The sequence below is a fragment of the Elephantulus edwardii genome, unplaced genomic scaffold (genome assembly GCF_000299155.1).
Source record: "Elephantulus edwardii isolate Elephantulus edwardi_28Jun2011 unplaced genomic scaffold, EleEdw1.0 scaffold00178, whole genome shotgun sequence".
NCBI classification, from domain to species: domain Eukaryota; kingdom Metazoa; phylum Chordata; class Mammalia; order Macroscelidea; family Macroscelididae; genus Elephantulus; species Elephantulus edwardii.
In genome coordinates this window covers 1396924-1403784 of record NW_006399928.1, presented here as the reverse complement: position 1 = coordinate 1403784, position 6861 = coordinate 1396924, and positions in this window count along the sequence as shown.

The following is a 6861-nucleotide window of genomic DNA, read 5'->3' as shown; positions in this document are numbered from 1 at the left end:
ATTATTCAAAATGGTTGACTCTGGAGAACATTATGCTGAGTGAAGTATCCCAGTCACAAAAGGACAAATATTGCATGGTGCCACTGTTGTGAAAGAGGACTGCCCTTGGGTTTGGGAGAGACTGAGAAAGATGAGTTCAATAAAGTATACTGCACTGAAATAGATGAGGGAGAAAACTGTTTCAAAAGGATATGTGATTACGTATTTCTGTCATGACAGGAGTCTAGAGTGATGGCTACATGGTGGAGTGGACCCGGGGTAGGGTTTGTAAAACAATGAAAGAATTTTTCTTTTACTTTTCCAAGAGGGTAGTGTTCTGGGGGGGAGGCTTGAGAGGGGACAAATGTGCAACAGTGAATGAATGGAAATCCAAAGCCTCTGTAAATTTTTACTGAAATTAATAATAAATTTTAATTTAAAAAATTTAAGTTAGAGTAAGGAAGGCAGTGGATTTATAACTGCTCATGCTGATAACACTATATCGTAGCATGGAGGAGGAATAGTGGAACTGTATCCACATTTACAATATTCTTCTTACCAAAACCATTTATGGAAAATAGGAAGTGCATTGGAACATGTATCTCTGGATTGGAAATGATAATATTTTTAATATTTCTAGCCTTAAACTTAAAAGATTATATTGTTCAAAATTATTTGTTATATACCTATTTAAAATTTTCCCTCTTTTAACAACTGGGATCTAGAGGGAAGAGAAAAGACCAGAGAATGGCCAAAATTATTGGGTCAGCTATTGCTGCCAGTTTAGGGCCTGTGTCATGAAAAGGAAGTCTTACTCATAAACAGTGCCACCCAAAGGTAATAAAGGATGTCAGAATTGCTTTGTGTCTTAATATGTGTTCTGGAAAATGTACCATGTGTACTTGAGAAGAAAGTGAATTGAGTTTCAGTTGGTTCAATACCCTGAATATGTCCACACATTTGAGTTGTCTGATTGTGTAATTTAGGTCTTCTGTATCTTCGTTAAGTTCTTTTGGCTTGACATATCCAGTCATGTGTTGAAATCTCCTACCATAACTGTGGCGTTGTCTATTTCTTTCTTAAATTCGGTTAACCATTGTTTTATATATTTTGCAGTTCTATCCTTTGGTGCATAAATACTGACCAAGGTTATATTTATTGTGCCTTTAATCAGTATGTGGTGTCCTTCCTTATCTTTGATGGTGGTTTTCATTTTGAAATCTATTTTTTCAGAGGTTAGGAGTGCTACGCCTGGTTTTTTGAGTTTGCCATTTACTTGGTATATATTTTTTACAGCCTTTGATTTTGAGTCTTTTTCTTCTTTCTTTAGATGTCTCTTATAGGCAACATATTAATGTTTGGGTTTTTGTTTTGTGTGTTTTTTTTAATCCATTATGCTACCTTTTTTTCCTCTTAATTGGTTCATTTAGAACATTCACATTAAGTGTTATTGTTGTCAGGCAAGGTTTTACTTTTGCCATTTTGCTGTGCTTCTTTTCCTGTTGTTTCTGGTTAGTATGATACATGCACTTTCCTTTGGCATCTCTATGTGCAGAACTTCACTTAAAATTTGTTGTACTTTTGGTCTTGTTTCCAAAATTCTTTAAGTTCCTTCCTTTCTGCAAAGGATCTAATTCCTCCAAATTTGATGGAGAGTTTTGTTGGTTGTAGGATCTTTGGCTGGCAATTGTTTTCTTTCAACTTTCTGTATATGTCATTCCATTGTTTTCTAGGTTGATTGGTTTCTGCTGAGGAATCAGAACTTACTCTAGTTATTTATCCTTTGTAGGTGACTCTTTGTTTTTCTTGTGCTGCTTTTAGAATTCTGTCCTTATCTTTTAATTTGGAGAATTTCACTATGCATGTCTTGATGCTTTTCTTTTTGAGTCTAGTCTATTTTACGTTCACTGTGCTTCTTGAATGTGGACTTTACTATTCTTTAAAATACCTGGGACGTTTTCTTCTAGTACTTCTTTCACAATTTTCCTAGTGATTTTGCTGTCACTACCCTGTTCTGGAATTCCAACCATACATATATTATTCCATCTGATGTCATTCCATATGATTCTAATGTTTTCTTCATTTTATCTCATCTCTGATTTTTCTTCTAGTGTGTTTTCAGTGAGGCTCTTGTCTTCCAACTCATTGACTCTCTCTGTTCCATCTCTTCAGTTCTCTCTCTCTCTCTCTCTTTGTTACCAGTGTGTTGGACAATTGTGCCACTTTGATCTTAATATTATGGATTGCATTTTCATGTTTTCTGTTATTTCTAGTACTTTGTTGGATATACCCTCTCTGTCTTGTAATGATTTTTAAAGTTCTTGTACTTCTTTATCTATACTATTAATTCTTTCTTCCATCTTTTGCAGTTTCTTCCATAACTGTTCCAATTGCTCCTCATCAATATATTTCTTCTGGACTATTGTTTCTGGGGTATTTGCTTTCTTACTTGCTTCTTCCATCATTTGCATCTTCTTTTGTAGCTGTTCAAATAACTCAACATCAACATATTCTGGTTCTCTCTACCTGGGGTATTCATTTGGTCTACTTTTTTAGGAGATGGGTTAGTTTGGTTTTGGGGTTTTTTGGTGGTGGTTTTTTTTTTTCAGGATAACTGAGGCAGACTGCTGCTTTCTTGACCTTATGTGAATCTTTTCTTAGTAGATATTAGGTCGTTGTAACTATATAGTGATCAAGAGTATGGCAATGTTTGTGTTTCCCTGTGGGCCTCAGGCCAAATAGCAGTGATGTTCTCAAAGTACTTGAATGGAAAACTAGGAAGACTTGGTTTTTCTCTTCCAGAACTGGCTCCTCTGCCTCATTCAAACTGCTCCATCTGTCCCTCTCCCTTCTCCTTTAGCTTAAGTGGTACCACGTGGTGTTGCAAAACTGCAGTGATCCCCTCAAAGTACCTGAATGGAAATCCTGGAAGCCTTGGTGTTTTTGTTCCAGAACTGGCTCCTCTGCCTCAATCGAGCTACTCCAACTGTCCTGCTCCCTTCCACATGAGCTTAAAAAGCCCCGGGTGGTCTAGTGAAATGGCAATAATTCCCGTCAAAGTACCTAGTTAATCGACTGGAAAAGATCTATGGCTGTTGATGACACACGAGGCTGCTGGACGACATGCACAATTGTCTGTGTTGATAACATACACACTTTTCTTTTTAGGTTTAAAAGCAACACCATTGTTCTTCAGTTTTTCATTCCTGACATGGTAAATCATAAGATTGTCTGATTCAAAATGGTCCATGCCTGTCCATCTTAATCCTCTGATTCCTGGATTGTTAATCTTTGAGTTGCATTTCTTTTTTTTACAACTTCCAGTTTTCCTACATTCATACTTCATACATTCCATGTACCAATTAATGGACTTTAAGTTGTTGTTGTTGTTGTTAGGTAACATTAAGTCGAGGACAACTCATAGCAACCCTATGAACAAAAGATCTGAACCTGTTCTATCCTGTGCCATACTTATACTTCCTGACACACTAGAGCACATTACAGCAGTTACTGTGTCAATCCACCTCATTGACAGTATTCCTCTCCTTTGCCGGCTCTCCACCCTTTCCAGTATCATATTCTTCTGCAAGGAATAGCCCCTCCTAGCAACATGCCCAAAATATGTGAAATGAATCCTTATCATTCCTGCCTCCAAAGAACACTTCTGCTGCACATTTTCCAAGATATATCTGTTTGTTCTCTTGGCCATCCATGGGATGTTCAGTGCTCTTGTCCAACACCACACCTCAAAGGCATCAGATCTTTTTCTGTCATCCTTATTCATTGTTCAACTCTCAGATACATAGCAAGTGATTTAAAAAATTATGGCCAGAATTAGATGCACCTTAGTCCTCAAACTGACATCATTACTCCTCAATAATTATTTGGAGAGCTTGCGGTTTTCCCAGTACAGTATGTTTCTTTAGTTCCTGACTACTGGTACCAAGGGTGCTAATATGGATCCAAGCAAGATGAAGCTGTTCACAATTTCAGACTCCTCTCCATACAACATGATGCTTCCCATTTGTCCAATGGTAAGAATCTTTATTGTCATTGAGATGCAATCCCTTCTGAAGACTGCATTTCTTGATCTTCTGCATCAAGTGCTTCAAGTTGTCCTCGCTTTCAACAAGCAAGGTCATGTCATCTACATAACACAGGTTGTTGATTATTTTCCCTCCAACACCGATGCCACACTTCTCTTCATAGTGTCCAGCATCTCATATAATTTTCTCAGCATACAGATTGAATAGCTATGGAGAGAGAATACAACCCTGAAACACTCCCTTCTCAATTGTAAACCGTGCAGTGTTCCCTTGCTCTATTTGGACAATAGCTTCCTAATCCAGGTATAGGTTCTGCATGAGCACAATTACATGCTCTAAAATTCTCATTCTTGGCAATGTCAGACACAACTTGATATGATCCATGTAGTCAAATGTCTTTGCATAATCAATAAAGTATAAATACACATTTTTTTCTGGTATTCGTTACTTTAAGCCAGAATCCATCTGACATCAACAATGATATCCCTGGTGCCATGGCCTCTTCTAAAACCTGCTTGAACTTATTCCAATTAAAGTCCAATTATAATGGACTTTTCCAGCTATTTCTCCTTATATTTGTGTGCCTTCCCAACTGAATTCTACATCTAACACTGTCAGCTATCCTTATTCCTCTGATATTCATCAGGTTTTTGAAGACTCATTATTTTGGAAATGGATGGCCATGCATACCTGGTCTGTCTTAATCTAGGAGCTTTGTTGCAATATTTATGCCATGTGTGACCTTGCTGGTACTTGAAATCCTTGTGGCACAGCTTCCAGCATCACAACAACCCAAAAGCTACATCAGTACAATAAACTGTCACACAAGTGATAAAATAACAGGAGAAAACTTTAAACAAGAAAGCCTATACACAGCTAAGAGGTGAAACTTCACCGTCATTACCCTGATGAGCAACACCTTCTTCAATAGAGAAGGAATTATGGGCATTAGCAGGGTGGTAAATTTATTAAAGCATAGATATTAACTAAGAAAGTGATCAGGTACACAGGATATACAAATGCCAGCAAGACAGCTTGTTTGTTAAAGCATAGACACTCTCTAAGTAACAGAGTGGGCTGCTCCTATCAAGTGAGGAGAGTGCTTTTCTTTTGCTATTAATTGGATTTTATTTTTTTACTATCTGTTGAAGGGAGTGGATGGGAGTGGTAGGGGATGCTGGTGAATGGTGTAGCAGGGAAATAAATGGGTCAAGACACTTGTGTCAAGGGCAGGGACAATATTGAAACTATTAGTTAATTACACAGTTAGGGAAATATCTTTCATCTGCTTTTTTCCGTAAAATGCTTGTCTGTCAGATACTTCCCTAAATCTGAGCATTCAGATTCAGTCAGACTAGGAAGAAAGATTGGCCATCCAATTCTGAAATAGGTGGCTTCTGAAAACCCTACGTACAATAGAACACACATAGAATAACAGGACAACTGAGGTGGAGCTTTCAAGTATGGAAATACAAAGGAAGAGAAACAGTTGTAAGTAGACACTAGTGATTGGAACATGGAATGTGAGAACTATGAATGTAGGAAAATTAGATACTGTTAAGGAAGAAATGGAATGCATAAATATTGACATACTAGGTATTGCCGAGATGAGATGGACTGGCATGGGACATTTTGAGCCTGATGATCATATTATTGATTACTCCAGAAATGAAAAGGTAAAGAAAAATTGGGTTGCTTTCATAGTTAAAAAAGTAGTTTCTAGATAAGTCTTGAAATACAATATTGTGAGCGACAGGAAATATCCATAAGCATACAAGTAAGTCCAGTGAATACCACTATCATTCAGGTATATGCACCAACAACCAGAGCCAAAGAAGAGGAAATTGAAGGTGTCTACCAACTATTACAGTCAGAGAGCGATCGAACATTCAATCAAGATGCATTAGCAGAGATGGGTGACTGGAATGCAAAAGTTGGGAATATAGAAGAAGGATCGGTAGTTGGAAAACATGGGCTTGGTGTCAGAAATGAAGCTGTATATAGAATGATTGAATTTTGCAAAATCAATGACTTATTCATTGCAGGTATGTTTTATAAGAAACATATGGATTTCACCTGATGGTATGCGTAGGAATCAGATTGATTACATCTGTGGAAAGAACTGCTGTCGAAGCTCACTATTGGCTGTGAAAACTAGTCCAGGTGCTGATTGTGGAACAGACAACCAATTACTCATATACAAGTTCAAGCTGAAGCTAAGGAAAATTAAATCAAATCCACCCCACCTGAATTTCAAAATCATCTCAGGAACATGTTTGAGGCTTTGAACACCAATGAGCAAAGACCAGATGAGTTGTGGGGGGATACCAATAGTATCATCCAGAAAGAGTACAAAAGATCATTACAAAGACAGAGGAGGAAGAAAAGACCAAAATGGATGTCAGAAGAGACTCTGAATATTGCACTAGAGTGCCAAGAAGCCAAAGCAGAGGGAAGAATTCAAGATATTAAAAAGCTGAACAGAAGATTTCAAAAAGCAGCATGGAAAGACAAAGTAAATATTGCAATGAAATGTGGAGCTGGAGTCAGAAAATAAAAAAGTCCAAAATTGCTTAGCATTTCCTAAGCTCAATAACAAAAGCTGAATAACAAATTCAAACCTCGAGGTTTAAGGAGGCTTTGGGCAGAATATGAAATGATCCAGAAAGTATTAAAAGACGATGGAAAGAGTATACAGAGTCACTGTACCAAAAGGAATTGGCAGAAACAGAAGAATGTAATGAAACAACATATGAGCAAGAGCCTATGGTGATGAAGGAAGAAGTTCAAGCTGCTTTGAAGGAAATAGCAAAAAATAAGGCCCCAGGAATAGATG